Source organism: Macrotis lagotis, chromosome 1 (assembly GCF_037893015.1).
Source record: "Macrotis lagotis isolate mMagLag1 chromosome 1, bilby.v1.9.chrom.fasta, whole genome shotgun sequence".
Classification (NCBI taxonomy): Eukaryota; Metazoa; Chordata; class Mammalia; order Peramelemorphia; family Peramelidae; genus Macrotis; species Macrotis lagotis.
The window spans coordinates 261,864,746-261,892,311 of record NC_133658.1 but is presented as its reverse complement, the minus strand read 5'-3'; the positions used below and the strand labels follow the sequence as shown (position 1 = coordinate 261,892,311).

At 36.9% G+C, this 27,566-nt stretch overlaps 1 protein-coding gene and 2 long non-coding RNA genes across 3 annotated transcripts in view; 1 reads left to right on the top strand and 2 right to left on the bottom strand.

Annotated features, from left to right (window-relative positions):
- The window catches only part of RBM38 (RNA binding motif protein 38), a 130,213-nt gene that overhangs the window by 37,065 nt on the left and 65,582 nt on the right, over positions 1 to 27,566 (bottom strand). The window lies entirely within an intron of this gene.
- The window catches only part of LOC141504924 (uncharacterized), a 52,588-nt gene that overhangs the window by 18,429 nt on the left and 6,593 nt on the right, over positions 1 to 27,566 (top strand). The window contains exon 4 of the long non-coding RNA XR_012473502.1: positions 24,495 to 24,606. This is a non-coding gene — a long non-coding RNA (uncharacterized LOC141504924). The remainder of the gene's footprint in view (positions 1 to 24,494; positions 24,607 to 27,566) is intronic.
- Positions 140 to 27,566, bottom strand: part of LOC141504923 (uncharacterized) — a 37,272-nt gene continuing 9,845 nt past the window's right edge. The window contains exon 4 of the long non-coding RNA XR_012473501.1: positions 140 to 26,388. This is a non-coding gene — a long non-coding RNA (uncharacterized LOC141504923). The remainder of the gene's footprint in view (positions 26,389 to 27,566) is intronic.

Sequence of the window (27,566 nt, the reverse complement as noted above, 5' to 3'; positions counted from 1 at the left end):
GAGAGGGAGAGGAAGAACAGAAGAGTGATATAGAAGAAAGAAGGAGAGAGGGATAAAGAGAAGTAAGAGGAGGGAGAAACAGAAAAATACATACATGATACATATATATATATATAGAGAGAGAGAGAGAGATATTGATATCTATATAATATATGTATAAAGAGAGAGATATTTAAATTCCCTTGTCAAATCCTTGGAATGGTAATGGGAACATTGACTGGGGCCCAGACTGGTAATGTAGCTACCTAGTACACCAATTATGAGAACAACAGAAGCTAGATATAGGGTCATGCCTCCTCTCCATTCATGAAATGGGTTCAGGTAGAGAAAATAAATAACAACCCAACCACAGGCTTTGTTACCACTCTGGGAGGAAGAACAGCTGAGCAGATAAAGCAAATACCACCTGCCCAGGGAAGAAGGAAATAAAGGGCAAAGCTGCAGTTTCAACAAAGAAAAGCAATTGGAGTCTGCCAGATCAGTTGGTACAGCTATCAATCTGGTGGATGGCCAAGATTTGGGGGGAAGGGAAAAGAGGGAGATTACAGGAAAGGGTCGATGAAAACCAGATATTTCTATCTATCTGGAGAACACAGATTCCAAAATCAAAGTTTTCAACAGATGGGGAGAGGAGAAAGAAAGGGAGAATGGTAAGAGGAAGGTAGATGAAAGATCTTTAACTACTCCTCTTCCCTCTTTAATGCAGATCCATTTAGCAATAATTTTCCTTAGTGAGACCAAAAAAGTCCTAGGTTGAGGGGCTGGAGATCTATTTCTTCCTGGTTCATGGACTAGCTAAGTGACCTTGGATAAAATACTTAGCTCTCTTTGACTGAGTTTCTACATTTATAAAGTAAGAAAGTTGAATTAGATAACTTTAACTATTCTGTGTTGACAGGACCCTTCCAATTCTAACCATCTTTTAAAGCTACAATAACATTCTTTCTAGACCAAAGAATCATATACTTTTGGAGTTGGAAGAAATCAGATAGTCTGACTCACTCCTGAAGCAAGAATCCCCCCTTTTAAAACATCTTGGCAAATAATCATCACTCTCCCTGCCAAGGTTACCCATTTTACTTTAGGGTAACTCCTGTAATAATAGTGAAAAAATTTCTCCTCTTATTCATTTGTCTTCCTGGTTCTAGCTTAGCCCTCCAGGGCCTAGCCCATACCCATCGAATTCTGTTCTTACTTGGACCCTTTCTCTCAACCTTTCTGAGAATACTCTAAAGTCACCCTTAAGGATACAAGGATAGTTTCCATTACTCCCATTCAGATGGCTTCTCTGTCAGCAAGTGGATTTATTAGGGTCTGGTCATTATCATTGGAGAGCAGGAGAAAAATAGTCAACTCACAGCTGTCCTGCCATGCTCAGATAGTATTTTTCCTCTGAGCTTTCCATTGTTAAAGACTACAGAGACAGACTGCAGCGATATATTTTAGTTCTAGACTGTATCCAATTGGCAGACACTAAAGGTTATCTAAATTAAATCAATAGGGATCCTAGAAAGCTATTTTTTTAAATCACAGTTAATATCACTAGAAGTTTTGAGTGATGGAGCTCCAATTGTAGATGCTAGTTAGGTTATAGAGAGTTTGAGATTAAATTATTCCAGACTAAATCATAGGATCAGAGAATCATCATCATATGGTTATTATTTCATAACAAGTATCCTTATAGTGCTTTAAGATTTACAAAACCCTTTATATTCTTTATACTTTGATTGTCCCAACCATCCTGAGAGTCAGTTTATGCAAGTCTTATTAGTCCTCTAATTTTCTTCTCTGTAATTAGAAATAGTAAGCCTTGCTTCCCAAAGAGTATTGGGGAACAAAGTATACTGTAAATCTTAAAATGTCAGCCATAGCACTATGTCATTTATGGAGGAACAAACTAAGTTTTCATGGGGATAAAGAGTTCAAAATCACACAGCTAGTTCATAGATAGCAAAGTCAAGATTCAAACCCTGGTCTTCTACCTTTAAATCCAGTGTTCTTTTCACAATGTCAAACTGTCCACAAAATATTCAACTAATTAATCTATCAGTAAACATTTATTAAGCACCTAATATTCAGCAGACAATGTGCCAAGCACTGGAGTTACAAAAAGAGACTAAAGACAGTCTCTGCTCTCAGGGAGCTTAGAATAAATAGGAAATGATTAGCAGAAGGAAGGCAATGGGATTAAGAGGGCTCTGGAAAGACTTCTGATAAAAGATGCAGTTTTTGTTGGCACCTAAAATTAAGCCAGTCAGACCAATAATTGAAATAGAGGAGGAAGAGTGATCCTGGCATGGAAAACAGTCAGAGAAGATACCCAGAGTTAAATAGATAGTGTATCTTATTTGGACCACCCAGGAGGTCAGTGTCTTTGGATCAAAGTGTACAAGTAGAGCAATAATGTATGAAAAGATTGGACCTAAGAAGAATATTGAATACACTAACAGCAACATTGGGTGATGATCATTTGTGATAGACTTGTTCATTTCAACAGTATAATAAAGACAATTCTAAAAGACTTGAGTTGGAAAATACCATTCATATTCAGAGAAGGAACTATGGCATTTAAAAGCAGATCAAAGCTTATTATCTTCAATTTTTAAAAGTTGTCCTGTGTTATGTTTTTTCTTTAATATTTTCCCCCAATTTTTATTTGATTCTTCTGTCACAACATGATTAATATGGATTTATGTTTAACATAGTTGTACATCTATAATTCAAATCCTGTGTTAGATTTCTGTCAGGAAAAGGAAGAAGGGAGGGAAGGAAAGAGAAAAATGTGAACTTTGCAAAAAATAATTGTTGGAAACCATCTTTGCATGGAGTTGGAAAAATAAATTATATATATAATAAAAAGATTGGACCTAGAACTCTTCAAGATCCCTGAGGCACAAAACACCCAAGGTCAAAGTGGGAAGGGAATTCAGACATTATTGTCAGAAGGACATTAAGGCTCAGAAAGAAAAAAGTGACTTGCTTAAAAGTCACACATTGAGTAAATGACAAAACCATGACAAGACTCTTTTGTCTCTCAAGTCCAGAGTTCTTTCATTCACACCACACCACCTCCTTCCTTTTCATCCTTCATATAAAAATTTAAAATTTGATTTGGAAAGTTACAGAGATTTTCTTAACACCCCCCCCCCAAATAGATCACTTGAGTAAGTAGGAAACAGCCTCATCAACATAAAGCTTGGAAAAACTTGGCACATCTTCAAAAGATCAAACATCAGCTATTAGCATGACATGATGAACTATTTTTACATGAGTTCATGATTGTCCCCACTGTAACTTGGTTCAAACTAGAGGTGGCTCTCCTTTCCAACATGATGCAATCATAGTCAAATCTCACAGATATATATAATGTGACCTGTATGCTTTATATTCCCTTCCATCCCAAAGTGACCAGGGCCTGCTTTGGCCCATATCAAAAAGCTATATGACTTTGGCTTTAAAGGAAGTTAATTCAAAGGCAGCAAGTTTGGATGGAATTCACCTAATCAAAGAACTTTTCAAGGATCTGAGTGAACTTTAATTTCAATGCTGGTCTAACACATAGTGAGATAGCACAAAGTAATTTTAAAGTGAGGAAGCTAATGCTCCCACTATGCTCCACCATGATCAGACCATACCTGGAATACTGAACAATGACATTTAAAGAGGAATGCTGTTAGACTTAGTAAAATCCAGAGGAGGGTATCCAAGCAGATAAGCAAGGAGGATCTCTCCTTCAAATTCCTCCCCACAATGAGGACTGCTTCAAGAAATTTGAACCTGATTAGCCCCCAGAGGAGAAAAAATAAGTCTTAAAAAGGGCATGCCAGTTATCTTTGAGCACATGAAGACCCTATGGGGAAAATGGGTGAGACTTGTTCTGTATGTTTCAAAAGACAAAACTAGAGAAGTAGCATAGTAAGTGAATAAAATGTTAGATTTAATCAGGAAGACCTTAATTTAAATCCTGTCTCTGATATTAATTGGTTTGGGGATCCTAGGTAAATCACTTAATAGTGTCTTTGAGCTACAGTTTCCTCATCTGTAAAATAAAGGTGTTAAACTTTTGTAATTCAGTAGCTTGTGTCCAATTCTTGGTGACTCCATTAAGGGTTTTATTGGCAAAGATACTGGAGTGGTTTGCCATTTCCTTCTCCAGATCATTTTACAGATGAGGAAACTGAGGCAAATAGTGTTCAGTGATCTGCCCAATAAGTGCCTGAAGTTAGATTTGAATTCAGTTCTTTCTGAATCTAGGAGACTAGATGGCATCAAAGATCTTTTCCAGCACTAAATCTGTAGTGCTATAAGCCTATAGAAAGGAAGGCAGAGTTTAGTTGAAAGGGATGAATTTTCCCATAATTAGGTCCAAAATAGAAGAGGTGTCTTCTGGGAGTAGTGAGTTCAAGAGGTCCTCATGCTCAATTCCACACATATTTATAAAACACTATATGCAAAGCATTATTAGAGGTGATGGGCACACAAGAGAAAAAACAATAATAACAGTCCCTGCCCTGAGGGAGATGACATGTGCACAAATAAGCAAATACAAAATAATTTTAAGAGAGAGAGAGAGAGAGAGAGAGAGAGAGAGAGAGAGAGCTCACATTTGGGGAATCAAAAAAGAGATCAGGAAATGAACTCCAAACTGTACATTGAAGTAAGCAGGAAGGACAGAAAACCATTTGCCAAGGATATTATTGAGAAAAGATGAGTTTTATTTAGGACCTGAAAAGAGAACTCATATAAGAAATAATAACAGTTTACTTTTCTGGAGTAATTTGTCAGACACTTTACTTTTATTCTCTCATTTGATCCCGAAAAGTGGTGATCAGTTAGAGGTATTATTATCCCATTTTACAGATGAGGAAACTGATATCCAGGAAGATGAACTACATTGTGACATTTACCAATTTTGAAGTATTGTGTAGAATGTAGACCAGATAATCATTGGCATCCCTTCCAACTCTGCAATAGGATTCTGTGATTAATGCCCCCAAGTCAGAGACCAGGGCATATGACATGACCTTCAAATCTTATCTGATCCCTACAGCAGCTGTGGGTATGCCACTCACTGAGACCACCCCTTTCACCTGTCTCCTGGAACCAAAAAACTCAAATGAGAAACTGTTTTAACAGACAACCTAGGAATTCAGTGTCCCAACCATCAGCAGGTGTTTGCTGTCAGTGCTATTTGCTTACATATGTCATCTCAGATTTAATTTCACCCTGCTACCCTGTCCCCAGGCAATGCCTCGGCTTACTACCAATGTTCCTTTTTTTCCCCTTTTGGCTAGGTCTCAGTTCTATTGAGTTTCCTCACTCAATCCAAGATTCTATCTCTGTATTTTATCTCATGACATGACTGTGGTATGACTGAAAAGTCATTTACTCTAAAATCAGAACAGGGTTCAAATCCTGATTCTGACATTTACTGTGTGACCTTGGATACTGAGTCTCAACTTACTCATAAAATGGGGATAAATAGTTGTATTGCGGGGTAGCTAGGTGGCGTAGTGGATAAAACACCGGCCTTGGAGTCAGGAGTACCTGGGTTCAAATCCGGTCTCAGACACTTAAGAATTACCTAGCTGTGTGGCCCTGGGCAAGCCACTTAACCCCGTTTGCCTTGCAAAAATCTAAAAAAAAAAAAAAATAGTTGTATTGCCTGCCTATCTCAAAGGGTTGATGAGAGGATCAAATGAGATCATAGATAAAAGGTGCTTTGTAAATTGCTATAGAGATGCCAGCTATTATGTTTTTCTTGTCTAAGTTCCCTTTTCTAATTCACCTAGAAGACTTCCTTCTTCCTGTTGGCATGTTCCCACCATCACCCCATATCAGAAAGAGAAAAAGACAAATGGGGAGATATAATATGAAAATTAGTCAGTACTTGGGAGGGAGGGAGAAGAAGACTAAGGGATGAGACTGTCATCTTCAGAGACATCAAAGGCTGTCATATTTATTTTGAATGACTCCAAAGGCTAGAACAAGGACTAATAAGTAGAAGATCTAGGGAGATCAATTTCACCCTAATATTTGTTATCTCATTTGAACCTTTCCATAAGAATTACACTTACTATACTACCAGTTTTACAGAAAAGTAGACTAAGAATTAAAGAGATTAGATGATTGGCCCATGACTTCACAGCTAAGAAATGTGAGAGATAGGAGATGAAGTCTTCCAAATTCCAGGTCCAGAACTCCAGCCACACCCCATACTGCCCTAAATCATTGAATTTTTCTGGGCTTGGGACCAGAATAAAGAGACTAGTCAAGATGATCTTTATAGTCATTTCCAGTTTTAAACCGTATGACCCTATGTATGCCACCTTCCACCACCCATCATCACTTTTCAGAGTTCCAGATGTTCCAGATACTGTTCAGATCTCTCCTGACTCTTAATCTTGTACTCATTCTGGAATTCTGTCCCCTGAATTTCTACTAATCTAGACTTCCCCAGAGAAGTAATGGCATTTAATACAATGGTAACAAACTCAAATAGACATAAGGACTATTAATACATACATAAGGATTCCTGAGGGCAGCATATTGACTTTTAGAAATATGATATTATCTATGTTTTTTGTATTTTAATTTATTTTTCTAAATATTTCCCAATCACATTTTAATATGGTTCAAATTGTACTTGGGAGTGTTGTAGGCCAAATACTTGATTGATGCCTCCGGTTTAATAGATAGAGTGCTATCCTCAAAGTCAAGAAAACTTTGGCTTCAAATCTTTCCCTGATACATCCTTACTATGTGACTTGAGTAAAGAGTGCTAAGGTACATTGGCAGAAAGAATTCCCCATGCCAGTGAAACCACGAGTCCATTTTCTATCCTTATTCCCCTTACCTCTGTATCAAAAGGAGTGTAAGGTAACATTGTATTGCACTAATAGTTCAATTCAAAAAAACATTTATTAAATACCTCCTGTGTATTTTTTTTATTAGCTTTTTGCAAGGCAAACGGGGTTAAGTGGCTTGCCCAAGGCCACACAGCTAGATAATTATTAAGTGTCTGAGACTGGATTTGAACCCAGGTAACTCCTGCTTCCAGGGCCGGTGCTTTATCCACTGTGCCACCTAGCCGCCCCTGTGTATTTCTTTTTATATCTACACACAACCCCAGGAGGTCAGGAGGCAGGTCTTATTTCCATTTTACAGATGAGGAAATAGAGGTAAGGAACAAAGGGGAATTGGGAGAGAAGTACACTTTCTTGGTAGTGATAGAAGTGCCTACTAATGATCCGCCTGTATTCTAGCTGCCTGGAATTTTTTCTCTCTATTTTGTTCATAATGAAATCTTTTAAAGGAGGGGGTGGGTGGGAAGAAAAGTTACTCAAATATCTTGGGCAATCGATTTCCTAATAATTACAGTGATACCGTATTAAGTCCTACATTAAAGATTCAACCTTTCCTATATACTCCATCAGACGATGTCCACTCTCCATAAAGAATGCATCATTCTAAATAGGTCAATGATTAAATTAAAATCATTATATTTATATAAAATTGTAATTCTCTTGCAAAACTCTTCCTCCTAATTTCTTTCTGTCAAAATCTATACATTCTTCAAGGCCCAGTTCAAATTCTACCTTCTGTCAAATCCGGTCTCAGACACTTAATAATTACCTAGCTGTGTGGCCTTGGGCAAGCCACTTAACCCTGTTTGCCTCGCAAAACAACAACAACAACAACAACAACAAACAAATTCTACCTTCTCCCACCCTTTTCCACAAGCCACAAAGTTCCTTCTTTTCCCAGATTTTCAGTGTTTCCTGAACTTATCATTCATTTGAAAATTTAAGAATTAACTATTTTTTAAAGTGCCTACTGTATGCAGAGTACTATGTCTCAATTTTCAAGCAGTTACCACCCCTGTCCTTATGGGGTTTATAATCTAAAAGGAAGAAATTGCTTTCCTCATAATAGCCTTGTGAGTCAGAGAATCATCATATAATTGTATAATTAGATCATCCCCATCATTTTGTCTCCTATAGGAGTTGTACTAAGGATACTTTCAGTGAACCTAAGATAATGACCTTAAGTCCTAATATTTTTATTCAATTATAAAAGCAATTATTTTATCCTCCTGTGCAACTATTCATAAAAGAAAGAATGAGAGCTGGATAGTGATTTGTCCTGTGACTATTTTTATCTCAACTCTATCAAATAGAATAAGTACAATTTTTCAATAATAATTATCACCATAAACAGATGACAAATATGTATACCACAAATATCCTTGAACTCAAAATCTCCTTGAAAATTCAGCAAACTTTAATAGAACCAGACCATTTTCACAGACACAATTGTTGTACACCATCACCCAGAAATAAAATTTATCCCTAAAAATTTAGAACAATTGTAATAGATGGGATCATGCCTAATAGTCATAATCTCCAAAGTACATGAAACAAAAAAATTCTCAAAATATAAGAACCTAGCTGCAGAAATCAAAAGCATGGAAATAGGATGTTTTATAGAGCTTTATAGAACAATAATATAAAAGAATAATAATACCTAGCACATATATACCTATGTATATACTCTCCTGAATAAATTGATTTAAGTGAGGCAGAGTTGCCCAAAATCATTATCCTTACTTTCCAGAGTCATCAGAGTCCTATAGCAAGATAAAAATCAAGATGTCTGATCATCTTGGATACATCAAGGATGATCTTGGTGTCTTCAATGTCTGATCAAGTTCTAGTCTAAATGCTCCACAGAGTCTGTTTCAGCTGCCTTCATGGATGATGGAACAAATTATTCTCATCCACCCATTTTGCAGGGAGAAGCCATCACATACTTGGCATAAACGTCCTTCTAATTCACCAATAGATTTGTGGTCCTGTGGTTTCCCTCAATCTAGTCTAGTCTATCTGCCTGCCTCAGTTTATAAAATGGACTGATAAGCCTGCTATAGTTTCTTGGAGTCACAGAAAACTGAGTGGCAAGTTGACACCAAAAGTGGATGAGGAGTCCCTTATACCAGAGGTATTTGTCCTTCCTGAATATTCAAAATCTATGAGGTAGGTACTATTATTATCCCCACTTTATAGAAAATTGAGACCAGGAGAGCTTGAATGACTTGCCCAGGTTCACACAGCTAGCAAATGTCTTAGAATTTAAAAACAGGTCTTCCCAAGTCTCTACTCCCCATATGACTTAGATGTAGGATAATGATTTTATCCTGAACCATTTCTATCTGAATTTCATTGCATGAAATAAGGAGAATGACTTCTTTTATAACAATAATTATATTCACAACCTCCAAACTATATGTATTGAAAAGCTCTCAATATATAGAGACATAGCAGAAGAAATCAAAACCATATGGTAATAGAAGGAGATACAAATCATTCTGTCCACAACCAGAATTGTTGCTAAGATGCCTTAATTAGGGTATAGAAGGTGAGTTGACATTCTAACACTTTACAATTACAAAGAGACATTTTCTCCACCGAATAGTAAAGATTTAAACAGTGGAATAACATTCTACTGTTCCTAGTTGAACTCTACAGAATAAAATATTAAAATATAATAAAAAGAACTTTTCAGATTTCTATAAAGCTTTAAATTTTATAGAACTCTTTCATCCCAGGTGCCTCTCCAGTCATACTTGGTATAGTTGGTTATCTTTAAAGTAATTTTTAAAATGAATAGCAAAAAAAAAAAAAATAGGAATTGCAAGTTATACATAGTGGATTTGAGGTTTCATGTAAATCATCTTTTTATTGCACTGTTATGGAAATGCTTATTTTATTCCATAAAAATAAAGTTAAAACAATGAGATTAGAATTCTCTCCATCTCCTCCCTCAAGATAGGTACATTAACTGTCAAAGTCCTAAAAAAACTCAAAGAAACTGACTTTTCTTCCTCCTCTTCCTCATCTTTCACCTTCTCTTCATCTTCTTCCACCTACTCTTCCTTTTTCTTTTTCTCCTCCTCCTCTTCCTCCTCATCATCTTCCTCTATCTCTTCCTCTTTCTTTTTCTCCTCCACCTTCTCTTCCTTTCCCTTCTTCTCCTCCTTCTCCTCCTCTTCCCACTTGTCTCCAGCATTATTACCTGTTATTATTACCTTGTCTTCTTTCTCCTCCTCCTATTTATACCCACCCCTGACCCTGACTCTCCTTCAAAGTTGGGTTCTGGGAAGGACCTCCTTCAAAACTTGAGATGCATCAGTGATTCAGAAATAGTCCAATCAGCACCAACCTCAATAAAAACCACAGCAAGCACTTCCCCAACAGAACATTTAACTAACATCAGCTAAGTAGCTCCATTTCTATTTAATCTGAGGGGAGAAGAGTCGTATTGACTGCTCCTTTGGCAAATACACCAAATAGTTGGAGGTAGTCCCTCCGTTTGTTTATTCACTGTCAGCATCAGACAAACAGCAGTCCACAGAAGGAAAATATGCTTGGAGTGATTGTGTATTGTGTTCCAGGGGACCACAGGCTGGGACATGCCCAAGTAGAAAAGCCCAAGGTACATCTTTAGTCACTCGGAAAGAGATGAAAGGTAGTAGAGTGTTGGCATTGATATTAGAAGAACTAGCTTAAATCCTGGCTCTGGTATTTACCTATGTGACCTTGGGCAAGCTTTAACCTCTCTAGCCTCAGTTTCTTTATTTGAAAAATGAGGGTGTTGGACTTGTTCATCTCTATTATTAACCCTAGCTCAAAATTATTGTATATAATTACTTCCTATATTTATATTTAACACAGTATATCTGTATGTATGTACTTCTATCCTTCAAGGCAGCTGGGCAGTCCAGTAGATAGATTGCTGGACCTGAAATCAGAAAGAACTGTCTTCAAATTTGGCCTTAGCTATGTAATAGCTTATGACCCTGCAAAAGTTACATAACCTCTGCCTGCCTCAGTTTACAAAATGGAGATCTCATATTTGCTGTGAGGATCAAATGAGATATTTGTAAAAAAACAAAAGTACTTAGCATGATTTAAAGCTTCTAACTTTAAATTCTATGATAACCTGGCTTTTTCTATTCAGAAATGGCCATAGGATCCCTAAGAGAGAATGACTATAGTCACACTGCAAAGTTCAGTAATAACCTTATTCAGTACTTAAAAGCCTATGCTAGAGAAGGGGGACCAGACTAGCTCTGCTTAGCCACAAAGGGCAGAGCTAAGTTCTGTGGGTGTCAAACATGAGATAAATTTAGCTGGGAGATCAGGAAAAACTTCTCAACAGTTAGAATCATCCGTTGGGGCTAACATGAGAATTTGTTTTGCTTGATTGTACAGGTTTGTAGCAGGTTTTGTTTTTCTTCTTTTCACAAGGGTGGGTGGGGAGGCACAGCAGAAGGGAAGAAGGTAAGATGGGAGGAAGGGAATTCATTCAATTAAAAACAACAAAAAAAAGATTCATGATTGATCAGAATTTTGCAAAACAAGATTCCTTTTGGATATGGGTTGGACTCAAGGGCTGCCAAGGTCCCTTCCAACTTTGAAATTCTATGATTGATTTTGCAAGAGACATCTATGGGAAATAGCTCTAACACCAGTCGAGAGCTCCTTGAACTTAGATGCAAAGAAAATGGAGCTTTTTAATATGACCACAAGAACTGACCTTGAGTAAGTGACTTTCATGGGAAATACTTCATGCAATTAACATATTTGCTTTAATGAAAAGAAGGAAAAGGAAACTGAAACAAATCATCAAATGTAATATGAAAAGCAGAGGAATTGATATGAATCGAGTTAGAGAAAAGGGTTATATCTACTGTAGGGACTAAGAGGAAAATATGAGCAGTGGTACTGGAGGAAGAGTGTGTCACATCTGGACTTATGATTTGCCTGGTGTAGGGCAACAATTCTCAGACATTTTGGTCTCAGCACCCCTTTATACATTCTTTAAAATTATTGAGGGCCTTCCCCAAGAGCTTTTTTTTGGGGGGGGGGTGTTATATCTATAGATCTTTATTATATTGGACAATGAAACCATTCTTATTACGAAAAGAACTTTGACCTTAAAGAACCCTTGAAAGGATAAGGTCAATGTTAAATGTTGTAAGAAGAGTGAGGACTAAGAAAAGAACATAAGATTTGGCAATGAAGAAAGATATTACTGGTAATTTTGAGAGAGACATGGCAATTAAGATATCATTGGTAACACTGGAGAGGGTGGTTTCAGTTAAGAGATGAGACTGGAAGCCACTCTGCAAAGATTTAAGAAGTGAGTGAAAGGAGATGGAAGAAGTAGAGGCAATGAAGGAGGTCAGCTTTTTCTTTTAGAGACCTGAGCACACAGAAGTCTTATCCCCTGGTTTCACCAACTAAATTTTAGAACTACCATTAAAGGAACTTCTGATGAGGAAACTTCCTTAACTAATACATATCAGCTACTCACCTGTAATTTGTAGGCTTATTAGCCTGGGAGCACTGAAAAGCTAAGTGACTTGTCCAGGGTCATACAACCAGTAGTTTTACAATCTGGACTTCCACCAGGTCTTCCTGACTCCCTGGTCAGTTCAATCAATCAATCAGCATTTTTAAGTGCCTCCTGTAGTAAAGGAAATATTGGACAGAGAAATATGTTCTAAGACTAAACTGTTCCCTCTGTGCTGACCATGTCAAATAGTTAACCCCTGAGCTGATCTCACATTAACACTGACCCCCATCCCATTGTCCAAGCTTTTGAAATAAGTCAATGAATTTTTTAGTAAAAATAACTTGCCCTCCACCCCCCCCCCATCAATTGGGTATTGGCTGAATAAATTTTGATATATGAATGTCAGAGAATATTATTGTTCTGTAGGAAATTATGAACAGGCAGATTTCAGAAAAACCTGGAAAGATTTGCATGAACCGATGCTGAGTAAAGTGAGCAGAACCAGAATAACATTATATACCTTAACCCAACATTGTATGATAATCAACAATGATAGACTTGCTCTTCTCAGCAGTACAATGATGAAAAATAAATCTAAAGGACTTGTGATGGAAAATACCATCCATATACAGAAAAGAAACTATGGAACTGAATACAGACCAACTTTATAACTTTTAAATTTTTTAAAATTTTCAACTTTTTGAAATGTATTTTTTTATTTTTCCCTTTTGTTCTGATTTTTCTTTCACAACATGATTAATATGGAAATTGCTTATCATAGTTCTAGATATATAACCTATATTAGATTACTTACCATCAAGGGAAGGGAAGGAGAGAGAGAAAAATGTTGAATTTAAAAATGAATATTGAATTTCAATGAATATTGAAAACTATCTTTGCATATAGTTGGAAAAAATAAATAAATATTTTTTAAAAAGTACCTTGCCCCTCCCTGGCAAGGACTCAGTAAATCCTTACCCCCAAACAAAAGACAAAACTTTATTAACAAAAGAATGGACAGACTCTTACAACCCTTCATCTAAGTACCTCACCTTTGCTCTTAGAGTTACATCCTCATCTATATATCCCTAATTACTTTATCTCTGCTCCTGGAGTTACTGCCCCCATCAAAAGTATACCTAATTTCCTCGTCTTCCTGCCCTTTTAAAATCTCACCCTCTCCTCAACTGAGTTAGTCTCCCTTTGAAACATCTGTCTTGCTTTGGGGAGTATAATCCCCCAAATAAACTTTCTTTCTCCATTACCTTTCATTATTGCTTATCCCCTCATGGCTGCTGTTGCCACTACTGCTGCCACTGCCACCACCACTTTTTTTTGCCCCTAAATAATTCTGAATCAAAGCTGATCCTTTCAGGAATTCATCACATAATAAAACCCAAAACTAGCCCACTCCTCAAAACATTTTTAAACTTCATCATTATCATGTGCCAAGTTCTATGATGGGTGCTAGAGATATTAAGACAAAAATGCAGATGACCCTGCTTTCAAGGTATATGTACTCTATGAGACAGATATCTTGTACATATATAATTATAAATAGATAGATGACATAAAATATAAACTCTAATAACCCCCTTTTGCCTCTAGGATCAAACATAATCTCCTGTTTCAGAATTTAAAGCCCTTCACAATATGTTCCCTACTTATCTTTCCAGCTATTATTATACATGACTCCCTCTTATACACTCTACAATCAATCAAACTAGCCTTTTTACTGGAGTTTATTGAAGAGAGGAGTGATTGGTCAAAAATGAAATTCAGGAGAATCACTTTGCTAATTATTTGAAGAATGAGTGAGTGAATCTGAAGTGGGGAGACTGATTGGGAGGTTAGTATAATTATCCAGTTGAGAAGTGATGAGGGCCTGAACTGAAAGAATAACTCTGAAGGGAGAGAAGAAAGCACTCCAAAAAAAAGCTGTAGAAGGAAAAGAGATGAGTGTGAGTAATGAGTGAGTGAGTGAGGGTGAGGAGTCAAGGATGATGAGTTTTGCTGAGTGACTGGAAGAATGGCAGTATCTATAGTTAACAGAAATAAAGATGATTGGAAGAGAAATGGTTTGGGTTTTTTGCAGGGGTGGGGAGAGATAATGTATTCCACTTTAGACATGTTAAGTCAGAGATGCTACAAAACATCTGGTTCAGAATGTCCAATAGATTATTGGTGATATGAGATTAGAGCTCAGAAGAGGAATAGATGTCCATGTATCTAGTAGTCAGTCATCTTCATAGAAATAATAATTAAGCCTTTGAGAGGTGATGTGATCACATATCAGTGAGAATGTAAAAAGAAGAGAAGGGTGCAAACATAGCTATAGTTGTGGACATGATATAGATGGTAATATGGAAAGGAGACTGAGAAAGGATGGTCAGACAGGTAGGAAAAGAACCAATGGAAAAAAAAGAGAAGAACCAATGAAGAAATCCCAGAGAGGAGAAAGTAATGAGGAAGAAAGAATAGATCACAAGTGACAGACAAATGACACATAGAGAAGGATGAAAGAACATCTAATTTGGCAATGAAGAAAAGCATCACCAGCAACTTGGAGAGAGATGTGGCAGTGAAGAAGTCAATGGTAACTATGGAGAGAGTGGTTTTATTTGAATGATGGGATTGGAAGGCAGACTACAAAGAGTTGAGAAGTGAGTGAAATTCAGACAAGTGAAGATAGCTTTTTCTCTCAGAGTTGCCTGAGACACACATAAAATGACTTGTTGATGTCACCTAGTAAAAACTGAGAATTAAACCCAGGATCTTCATTTTACAAAAACAGAAACCCAACACCAATATTAAGTGACTTGTTCAAGGTTTCATAAGCAGTAAACCTTTTAGTTAGAACTCAAACCTTGGTCTCCTGACTCCAAATTTAATACCTGTTCAACTACATCATCTTATGCTGCCTCTATAGGAAAAAACAAACAAACAAAACATTTCATTCTGAATTTGGTAGAATGTATAAACGGATCATTATCAAATACAAATGCAATGAAGTAAACCAGGAATGAAATATGGCAACTTCCTGATCTTTGGCTTTGGGACTGCAGAAGCCATATAATCTTCCCCTACCTGAAACAATTCCTATACAATATACCTCACCATTAGTCATCTAGCCTCTGCTAGGAAGATCTCCAATGATAAAGGAATTCATCACCTCAGGAAGTAGCCCATTCCACTGTGGAACAGCTCCATCTGTTAGGAATTCTTTCCTAAAATTTTTGAAACAGCCTTTGAAATTGTTAGAGAGTTGAGAGAGTTTGAGAGTCTAACAGAAGTCATTTGCCTGAATTTCTTTGCATTTAAAATGGTGGCTGGATATTTCCAAAGAGAGAAAAGAGATCTTGTAACCCCAGCTTCCTGAGAGCCAGAGGAAGAAGTCAACAATCATCAGAGCCCTCTGGCCCTTTGCCAGGCATCGTGGGCATTTTCTGGGATAGCTTAATTAAAGTTGCTGTGCTATCTGGAAAAGAAATATGTGGAGATAATGAACCTTAAGAATTTACACTTGGGGTCAAGGAAGAAAGAAAATAACAAAGAAAGAAATTATGGCCTTGTTGAATCAAATGTATGCTCTTTAAGTGCCTGGGGATTGGCCTGTGATAGAGGGTTTGTTCAATGGTTAAAGGAATAGGAAGAAAAATATTGGGAAGTGAACTCAACATAAAAGCAAAAAAATCATTTAAAAATGTATTACAGAAAAAGAAGATGAGGTTGTGTGGATTGTATTTTGTGATGAATAATATGTATCAAGTTGAAGGAACTAAAGTTATTATAATAGATTGTAGTTGTTCAGCTGTATCTGACTTTTTTGGGACCCTATTTGGAGTTTTCTTGGCAAAGATACTGAAGTGGTTTGCCATTTCTCTCTCCAACTCATTTTACAGATAAGAAACTAAGGCAAAAAGGATGCAATGACTTGCTCAGGATCACAACCAGGAAGGGCAAATTTGAACTCAAGTCCTCCCTTCTCCAGGACCAGTACTCTATCCGCTGCACCACCTAACCACCCCCACAATAATATAGCCAGACTCTTGCCTGGAGTCCACCAATCAACTGGCTTCTTTCTTTTTAAGAAAATTATAGTAACACAGAATATCTGAGCCAGAAAGGAATCTTAGAAGTTAGAATGACAGAGCTGGGGCTGCTAGTTGGCTCAGTGGATAGAGCACCGGCCCTGGAGTCAGGAGTACCTGAGTTCAAATCCAGCCTCAGACACTTAATAATTACCTAGCTGTGTGGCCTTGGGCAAACCACTTAACCTTATTGCCTAGCAAAAATTAAAAAAAAAAGAATGTCAGAGTTGGCAGGGACTTCAGAAGTAGCTCATCTAGAAAGATCCAATCCCCAATCTGAAAAAATGAAGCCCAAAGAAAAATGACTGTCCTGGTGAATGTGAACAAGCAGGATTTGAACCAAGGTCTCCTGATGCCAGACCTACTTTCTTCAAAAAGCACCAGACTCTGCCTCTGGCACTAATTCACTATAGTTGCTCAGAGCTATTGACAGATGAGCTGAATACGCAAGAGACTGAAGCCTATAAAATCCAAATCCTATAAAATTCAAGCATGGTCTTTGCTGGTTAAATGGATAGAAGACTTCTATTCTCCAAACCAAAGCAAGGCAGCAATATTCCATATTATAAATTTCTTCTCTTCCCTATAACTCGATTCTTACTGCTTTCCAGGAAGAAGGACCCAAAGAGTTTCGATCTGCTAGACCCATTCTGTTTTTTCTCCTCTATGTGCTTTCTCCATAGTTGCCTATCCCACCCTCCCTGAAACCTAGAGCTTCAGTCCTACACTGGGGGGAGAAAAATAGCACACATCATCAACTACTACCCACAAATTCAAAAGTGGAATTTGCCATCGCTGTTGGAACTTTTATCAGGTCAACCATCCCAGAGTTTGGGAGATCTGCTAATCAGGGCAAACCTGAATCTACAAATACACAGGATGCTTCCATAGCTCCATGCACCTGGCTTATATTTGTTAAAGGAGAAGGTACTGAGAGACTTCAGACCTCATCTTTTTTGACTCACTGTATTATGGAGATTAAAGAGCTGATATTTAAGAAACAGGATGGTTAATTATTTTTAGAGATTTAATTTTCAATGTTTTTGAAAATCTACTAATTAAAATATGCCTTATTTTCCTAGAACATTAAGCTTCCTATCTTGGGAAAAGAAAAATAAGAACAATGATAATTCACATTAATATTGTGTTTCATACTTCAGAGAATTCCTTCCCTTTCCATCATAGTACAGGTATCATCTCATTTTAGAGATGAAAAAAATGGAGATTCAAACTAGGAAAGTTTGCCTAGGATCACATAACTAAAAGGTATAAAATTCAAGTCTTTTGACTCCAAGTTCAGTGCTCTTTCTACAATTGTGAGGAAAGAGTTTTGAGCCTAAAAAGAATCCCACTTAATCTTTCAGTATCCTATCCTTTTCAAAGTGCTTTCACAACTCCTCTCCAGCCCTCCAGCCCTTCCTTCCCGTACACCCCACACCAGTTACCCCTACCCTTATTAGGTTTGAGAAGAAGAAATTTTCTAACTGTTAAAACTATTCAAAAGTAAAATGATTAGACTGTCTTGGGATTAAGTAGGCTATCTGCTTCCCTGGAAGTCTTCAAGAAGAGCTTTGGATGACCACTTGTGGGAGATGTAAACTTGTATCCCAGGATCTAGACCTGGGAAAGATCTTAGCTTAAAAAGGCTAAGGTCTCCCACTACATCCAAGTCCATCTCCAGGCATCCTGATCTATATCTTGCCACTGGCCCCAAATGGCTCTGAAGGAAAGTAAAGCTGATCATCTTGCACAGCCTTGCCTCACTTCAATCCAATTCACTTGCAAGTCATAGCATCACCTTCCTGATATCATTTGTCCTCTTAGAGAAGGAAAGACAATAACAGCAATGATCCTGGTACAAAGTAGATCCTTAATATTTTTATGATGCTGATTTTTTCTAGAAAATATGTGAGGTTCCCTCCAATTCTGACTCAGTGAGAGGCATGTTTTACCCCAAGAGCTGGTGAGGGGCAGGGTTAAGACCATATGCCCATCTCCTGAACCACAGGTCAGAACCCTGATTATCTCCAACCCACTTCAGAAGTTACCTTCCCTGTCTAAGACTCTGGGTTAACTCCATTTTTAAAAAATTAATTGGTCCTTATCTAGCCTCTTTGCTTTTTCAAAACAGCATAAGGCAGGAGCTCCCACTCCTTGTCTTTCCCCATTGACTACACCTGATCTAAATCTTTACTGAGCCAGGTTCAAATCCAATTAGCAGAACAGGCCTGAGAACATTGGGACAAGGAAGATCTGCCCAGATCAGAAATCTAAATATAGCAGCTGGTAGAGAAGGAGAAGCTTTTTCCCCCTTTGATCAAAGGAAGTGATAACCATTATTAAAACAATGGAGTTTAGGGGCTGCTAGGTGGCGTAGTGGATCGGCCTTGGAGTCAGGAGTACCTGGGTTCAAATCTGGTCTCAGACACTTAATAATTACCTAGCTGTGTGGCCTTGGGCAAGCCATTTAACTCCATTTGCCTTGCAAAAACCTAAAAAAACCACACACACACACAAAAAACAAAACAATGGAGTTTACTTCATCCCCTCTTTAAGATAATCCGAAAGAGTCAACTATTCGGGAGAGCAATTTGGAACTATGCCCAAAGGACTATAGAACCATGCATACCCTTTGACCCTGCAATACAACTAATAAGTCTGTATACACACACACACACACACACACACACACACACACACACAAACACACACGCATCAGCTATTTTAGTGGTGACAAAGAATTGGAAATTGAGGAGATGTCCATCAATTGAGGAATGACTGAACAAATTGTATATGATTGTGATAGAATACTATTGTGTTCTAGGAAATGATGAGCAGGATGCTCTCAGATAAACATGGAAAGACTTTCTTAAAATGATGCAAAGAAAAATGAGCAGAACAAGGAGAAAATTGTTCTCAGTAACAGTAACATTGTATGATGATCTATTATAAATAACTTAACTATTCTCAGCAACACAATGATCCAAGACAATTCTGAAGGACTTATGATGAAAGATGCCAATCTTCAGAGAAAGAACTGATAAAGGCTGAATGTAGATCAAAGATACTCTCTTTTTTTTGCTTATATTTTCTTTCATAGAATAACTTACATGGAAATATGTTTTGCATGACTACACATGTATAATGTATGTCAAATTACTTGCTTTCTCAGTTGGGGAAGAGGGAAGGGAGGGAGAGAATTTGGAACTCAAAATTTGAAAAAGAATGTCAAAATTGTTTTGATACATAACTGGGAAAAAATAAAATATTATTTTATTAAAGCAATCCCCACCAGAGAAAGGAAATGCCATAAATGTGGCTGAGCCCTGGAGGGCTCCCAGTCTCACCAAGAAAAGAGCAAAGGAAGCAGGAGGCCTGTGGCTTACACCTGCCAAGATGATCTTTTTTTTTTTGTCTCTTTATAGGAAACAATGCCATATGGGAGAATGAGCCCTGGACAAGTTGGCTTCTAATGCAGACTGACTTGCTCAGTGACCTTGGACAGGTCTTTGCCTCTCTAAAACTGCTTTTATTTCTTAAAAAAATCGGGAATTTTGTTTCAACCTGTCACCACAAACACCCTTCATAATCTAATTTGAATCCCTCACGACGTCCAATCCCAGAATGTAATTAAATAAAACAGCTTGAAAGACACGGGTAGCTTTCCCCATTGTTAAAAAGAAGGGTAGGTGTTATAAGTTAGTAACACATTTCAACCAGTCAGCCATCTTTGTGTGCAAAAACAAAACAAAACAAAAAAATGCTCTTCAAATTTAAATGTGAGGTTTGAGTAACCTTAGGCAAATCACTTTAACCATTTCAGATCTCATTTTCTACATCTATAAGTCTGGGGGTTGGACTATATGGTCTCTGAATTAACTACTACTTCTAGATCTCTATTCCTATGATATACTGAGTTCAAATTTAGCCTCCAATCTTAAGTAGCTATTCAATGAGCAATTTTACTTAATCTCTCTAAGTCTCAGTTATTTCATTTTTAATTAAAATGAGGAATGAGGGTGAATGAAAATGAGCAATGAGAAAATATAATTAATGTGCTAGTCAAATGACTAATCTAAAACTTCTTACTTAATCAACACTATTCTTTATTTTTTTTAGCCATAAAGGGGAAAAAAATTCAAAAGGAGACAGTCCTGGTGTCAGAAAGAGGCTCTTCTTTGAACTGCCAAAGACTGAATATTTTTATGATCTTTTGAGAAGACAAAAAAAATTCAAATGAGGGCAATGCAAAGTTAGGAGATGAATGGAGCTATACAAAGTTGGGAAATTAATGAACTCAGTTACAAATTTGAATCACTGGGGCTCAGCGACCAAGCTGTGATTTGGAATATGTTGGTGGGGAAAAAGTAACCTATTAACAGGATAATTGATTATAGCAAGTTGAAAAACTGCTTTTCATTGTTCTACCTACCGACAGCAAGGTTTCCTATTTTCATTCCAGGTTGCAGTATCTCTACTACCCATAGTCCTTTATATTAATGCTAAGTTCCAGGGACACAACAAAATAAATAATCTTAGGATCCTGATTTGATTTATAATATATAAACAGGGGTGCACTGGAACCAGTTCTAACTGGCTTGTCAGAGTTCATTGTGAAATTTTCAGTTTGAGCATTTGCCTTTCCAGGAATCAACAATATCCACAAATCAAGGATTGGTTTATTGTTTTGTTGATTGCCTAGACTTAAGAAAGAGTTAATAAGGGAGATTAAGTTTTGTTGTTTTTGCTGTTGTGTAGTTTCAGTCTCTTCTTTCTCTTCATGAACCCATTGGGAATTTTCTTGGCAAAGACACTAGAGTGGTTTGTCATTTCCTTCTTCAGATCATTTTACAGATGAGGAAACTGAGGCAAATAGGATTACGTGTTCTGAGGCATAAGGGTTAAGTGTTCTGAGTTTAAACTCCTGACTCCAGATCAAGCACTCTTTATTAAGGGAAATAGTTGGTACAACAAATAAAAACTAGGCTCGAAGTCAAGAAAACTTAAGTTCAAATATGGCCTTCAACACCGAATAACCATCTGATCCTGAGCAAATCATTTAACTTTTGTTTGTCTCTGTTTGCTCATCTGTGAAATGGGCATCATCTATCTCCCAAGATTGTTCTGAGAATCAAATGAGGTAAAGGTTCTAAAGAGCTTTCCACAGTGACTGGCACATAATAATTGCCATATAAATTCTAATTATTGCCATTACATCTATTATCTCATTTGAGACTCAAAATTGTGTATAAATTACAGCTATCAATATTATTACTATTATTGGTGATGCTCAAAGAAACATAGGACTTAAAGATAGAAGTGTTCTTAGAAATGGTACAGTGTGGGCAGCTCAAGAACTGAGTTCAAATCCTGTCTTGGATGCTTACTGGTTGGGTGATCCTGGGCAAGTCACTTAACCCCCAACTGCCTCCAAAAAAATAAATAAACCAAAAAAAAAAGAAAGAAAGAAATGATATGGTCAAAGTATGCTAGGTTTAGAGTCAAGGACTTGAATTCAAATCTTTGCCATTTATCCTCTCCTTGATCATTTTCTGAATATATTATCTCATCTTTAAAATGGGCAAAGACAGTGTAGCATAGGTAACCTGAGTGTGTAACCTCTGACACTACTGGCTTTGTGGTCCACCCTTTTCTGGACTTCCCTATTTCTGCTGAGAGCAACCCTATCCTTCCATCACCCATTTTGTAGCATCAGTGCCATCCTTGTTTCCTACTTTTACTTACCTCACATATCCACTGAGTTGCCAAATCTGTTTTTTTCAACCTCTACAGCATCTCTCAAATCTACATCCTTCCTTCTTTTCACCACTATTAGGTAAACCCTCATCACTTCTTACAATCACTTCAGAATTAGTCTCCCTGATTAAAGTCTAGTCTTGATTCTAATCCAGCCTCCACACAGCTGCCAAAGTGGACTGAGGGAAGCACTGGGATACAAAAAAAGTAACAACAATAACATCTATCAAGCTGCTATCAATAGGAGCTAACAGTCTAATAGGAGAGACAACACACCAACAACTATATACAGATAGAGGTTAAATGATAGATTGACAGATGGACAGAATAGACTAGAGAATGAACAGATAATCCACTAGATTACGGTGGTTCAAAGAAAAGCTTATAGAAGGTTGAATTTTAGCAGGGAATTAAAGGAAACCAGGGAGGCCAGGAGAGAAGGGATGAGGAAGGAGAACATTCTACAACTGGGGAAAATGCCCAGAGCTGAGAGATGGAGCATCTTGTATATGGAAAAACAAGGCAGCCAGTCACTGGATTGCAGAATGCTGAGTGGGAAATGCATATAAGAAGGCTGTGAAGGGGAAAGGGGGCTACCTTATGAAGAGCTTTGAAATCCCTTATTACCCATAGAAACTCTCTTGGACATTTGAAGTTTCTCACAACCTGGGTCCAACCTACTTTCCTAGCATTTTCACAGATTGCTCCCCTCCATCCACTCTAATAGTGACCAAAATGCCCTCTTGTCATTACTTATACCCATTCCATCTCTTATCTCCACAATTCAAATACTCTCCCTCCTCATTTCCTTGAGGTTTCATTTTGTTTTAGTTTTTGTATCTCCAGTACCTAGTACATAGAGTAGATGTTCAATTGTGTCTGACTCTTCATGATCCTATGGATCTTATCTGTAAAATGAGGAACATAGGTTCTGTACTACTTAGCTCATAGGATTGTTTCTAGGACACTGTGAGGTAATGGATATAAAGTGCTTTGCAAACCTTAAAAGCTATATCGATGCAAATAATAAGTCATTCTTATCTCTAAACTGGATTTTAGGAGAGTAGCTTATATGAATGCAGGACTGTATGACTGCAAAACACTTTTGGCCTTCTCTTCTGATCTTTAATCAGCCAAGTAGAGGTATTCTCATTCCCATTTTACAAATAAGGAAACTGGGGTTTAAAAAGGTTAAAGATTTGCTCAAAATTACACAGCTGGTAAAAAGACAGGACTTTTAAGCCTCAAGTCCAGCTCTCTTTTTTTCCCTCAATGTGCTGCCTCTGTGAGAACACCCAGCACCAGGGTAAAAAAAGAAAACAAGCATCATCCCTTATCTCTGATTACTAAAAACAGAAACAGAAGGTCTTTATTTCTTTACTCTGTGAGGGTGGTGTTGTGGTAAATAAAACATGTCCTTTTGCTGCCCCCATCAAATCTAACTACTCAAATAAGAACAGAGTCACACACACACACAAAAAAGAAATTTACATGATTATTATATATTTAAAAGGAAGCTGAAGTTGTTCATAATATATTTGCAGTTTCATGTGCAATCATCTTTTTATTATACTATGTAATGTAAATGTTTGTTGTATCCATAAATTAAAAATAAAATAAAAATTTTTAAAAAGCAAACAGGGGGCGGCTAGGTGGCATAGTAGATAAAGCACCACCCCTGGAGTCAGGAGTACCTGGGTTCAAATCCAATCTCAGACACTTAATAATTACCTATCTGTGTGGCCTTGGGCAAGCCACTTAAACCCCATTTGCCTTACAAAAAACCTAAAAAAAAAAAAAAAAAACAGGGTCACTTCAAAAACTCCCACAACCTTGATGGGGGCAGAGGGCAAGATGCTCAGATAAAAGTGCATAAATGCCTCCTCTTGGATAATTGACTGCTTTCTTACTATCTTAGAGTTAGGGGAAAGCTTGTATGGAAGAAGGCAAACACTTGGAAGTAAACTATCTATATCTCACCTTTCTAAATTATTTTTCAACTTCTTGTCAACTTGGAGTTCTAAGGCAAGATCCTACCTCTGTGGAGGAGGAAAGATTAAAACAGGAATTGTAATCAGTATTACATACAGCTAAGTGGAGATGGTCTTCTGAGAGCCTAGAGACTGATAAGACACTGAAATCTGGGGTCAACCATAAAGAAGCCTATCATTTGTATGGTTTACAGAGAGTGCAGTAGCTCTGGTCCTATCAGGGGAAAAAAAATCACTGAATACAAACTTCCAGAAGTAAACCTTAATAAAGTCCTGATTTCTCTCTTTTTCACAGTTTTTCCATTCTATACAAAGAGAAGTAAAGATGTAATCCCAAAACTACTGGTGCTGAGATCCACTATGAAACGTAAGTTTGAAAAGGAAAGGAAATGTTTAGACATAAGGAGGTAAGTTTGATTTAAAATGTCCTGAAGTTCAAGGCCAAAAATGATGCTAGAATCATAAAATCTTCTATGGAAGGAACGCCAAAAAGAAATAGCCAGAAGGTTTTGAAGCAAGATTTAACTTTTCTACAGGGATAGTATAAATGGTGGCCATTTCATGTCTTTTCATCCTAAGGAATTCCTATTTGTGGTTTTCCATAAAGGCTTCAGTGAGAAGGCAGTGACTAAATTGTCAATCTTTGTGGATGCTAGAGCAGCACTCTGATAATCTCTGTTTACCCTAATTCTCAATACATTATCAAGTCACCTGCTTTTGAAATTTTCAATATTTCTATGTCTTTCATAGAAATATTTTTTATTATTTATTTTTTCAATTACAGGTGGAGATAAGTTTCAACATTTATTCTTGTAAAGTTTTCTCTCTCCCATCCTTCCTTCCCTCCTACCTAGGATAGCAAGTAATCTGATATAGGTTAAACCTGTACAATTGTGTTACACATATTTCCATATTAGTCATGCTATGAAAGAAGAATCAGAACAAAAAAGGGGAAAATCATGAGAAAGAAAGAAAAAGGAAAAAAGAAATGTAAAAGGTGAAAATAGTATTCTTTAATCTGTATTCAGATTTCATATTCTTTCTCTGGATATAGATGGCATTTTCTTCATAGATCTTTTAGAACTGTCTTTGATCACTGTTTTTTGCAGAGAAGAGCTAAGTCTATCATAGTTGAACCACATAACATTGCAAAGTATACAATGTTCTCTTGGTTCTGCTTATTTCACTCAATATCAATTTATTTAACTATTTCCAGGTTTTTCTGAAATCTGTCTATTCACTGTTTATTATAGAGCAATAATATTGCATTATGTTCATAAATCACAATTTGTTTGGCTATTCGCCAATTGAAGGGCATCCCTCAATGTTCAATTCTCTGTCACCACAAAAAAAAAAAAAGAATATTCTGGTAAATCAAATCTTTTTTCCCTTTTTTGTGATCTCTTTGAGATACAGACAAAATAGTGGTTTTGCTAGATGAAAGAGTTTTATTACTCTTTGGGCATAGTTCCAAATTATTCTGCAGAATAGCTGGATCGGATCGGTTCACAGATCCACCATCAGTGCATTAGTGTACCAGTTTTCTCACATTCCCTCCAACATTTATCATTTCCCTTTTCTATCATATCAGCCATTTTGATAAGTGTGCAATGGTAACTTAAGAGTTATTTTCATTTATATTTCTTTGGTCCCTACATATTATTTTTTGGGGGGCAAGGCAATGGAATTAAGCGGCTTGCCCAAGGTCACACAGCTAGGTAATTATTAAGTGTCTGAAGTCAAGATTTGAACTCGGGTCCTCCTGCCCCTAGGGCCAGTGCTCTAGCCACTGCACCACCCAGGTGCCCCTTATTTCTCTGATCAGTAATGAGCTAGAGCATTTTTTCATATTATTATAGATTAATTTCTTCATCTAAAAACCACCTATTTATATCTTTGACCATTTATCAATTGGGGAATGACCTATATTCTTATAAGTGACTGAATTCTCTATATATTTTAGAAATGAGGCCTTTATCAGAAATACTGACTGTAAAAAATGTTTCCCACCTTTCTGCTTTCCTTCTAATCTTGATTGTATTGGTTTTATTTTATACAAGCATTTCTAACATAACTTATGATACATAATATGCTGTAGTCTACTTACATCCACAATGCATCTTGCTATGAACCTTTCTATCATCTGTGATAACAATTCTTCCATGATCATGGTGTTCCAAAATTTTCAACTGTAAAGAGAGACTAGGAAATTATTGTTGTTAAAAAGATGGACTTTTTAAGCAACTGGTAGCTAGGTATCTCACAGTTTGCAAAAGGAAATCCAACAATATCTTCTCCTTCAGTTTTGGCCAATTTATGATTTGCAAAGTGCTTTACAATATATCAACTCATTTGATTTGATTTCATTAATTACCTTCTGTGGCATTTAAGAAAATTGTTCTGATTATTGTCTATCCAATTTCAGGTTATGATCTGGACAATTTGTTTTCTCAGGATCATAACCAAAAAGGAAATTGGACACCACATTGTGCAACCTGCCCATTTTACAGATAAGGAAAGTAAGGCTCTGGGAAGTTATATGACTTGTTCAGTGTTCCACCAATAGTTTGTAGCAGGACTGAAGCTCAAATTCAGGATCCTCCCCTCACTCCAAATGCAGTATTCTTTCTACTGGGCCATATACTCACTTAATTTTTTTCCTATGTGTATTTTTCCCTGGAACATTGATAAGATATCCAGTCTATATTGAGTAATCATGAACCTCTTTGCATTCTTATGTCATTAGTACACTTTATGCAATTATCACAACATCATCTAGAAACAGTGACATCTGGAGAAAATGTAGTACCTTGAAATTAGGGTGAACCTGAGGTTTGTAAACACCAAGTTTTAATCTTGCCTTGGTTACACACTAATCACGTTCATCTCTCTAAGTCTCATTTCCTCTACAAAATGGAGATGATAATATTTATAGTGCCTACCTTACAAGATTGTTGGAGGGCTCAAATGAAATGGGTAAGAATAAAGCACTTTGTAAAGCCTAAAATGCTGCATAAATACTAGCAATTATTATCATGTATAGGAAATCCCTGTCCTATTTCAATTTTTATTTGCTGGATCAAACTGTAACTGGAAGAAAAGTAAGAGGAAGAGAATCTTAAATATTTACATTTATTTGTGAAAGTCATAGAAAATTACACAGCTGTGGGATAGAATTTGATATCAGGCATTGATTGATAATAAACCTTAACTCTTCTCTATATTCAGATGTCATCAGAGACATTAAACAGTAGGCAATAGTATCTTTCCTTTCACCAACAACTAAACCCTCTACCACTCTGTAGAAAATACTGAAGATTGAGGGGATTGATCTGTATGGTGTTCTTGTATTTTTAACTGAGAATAA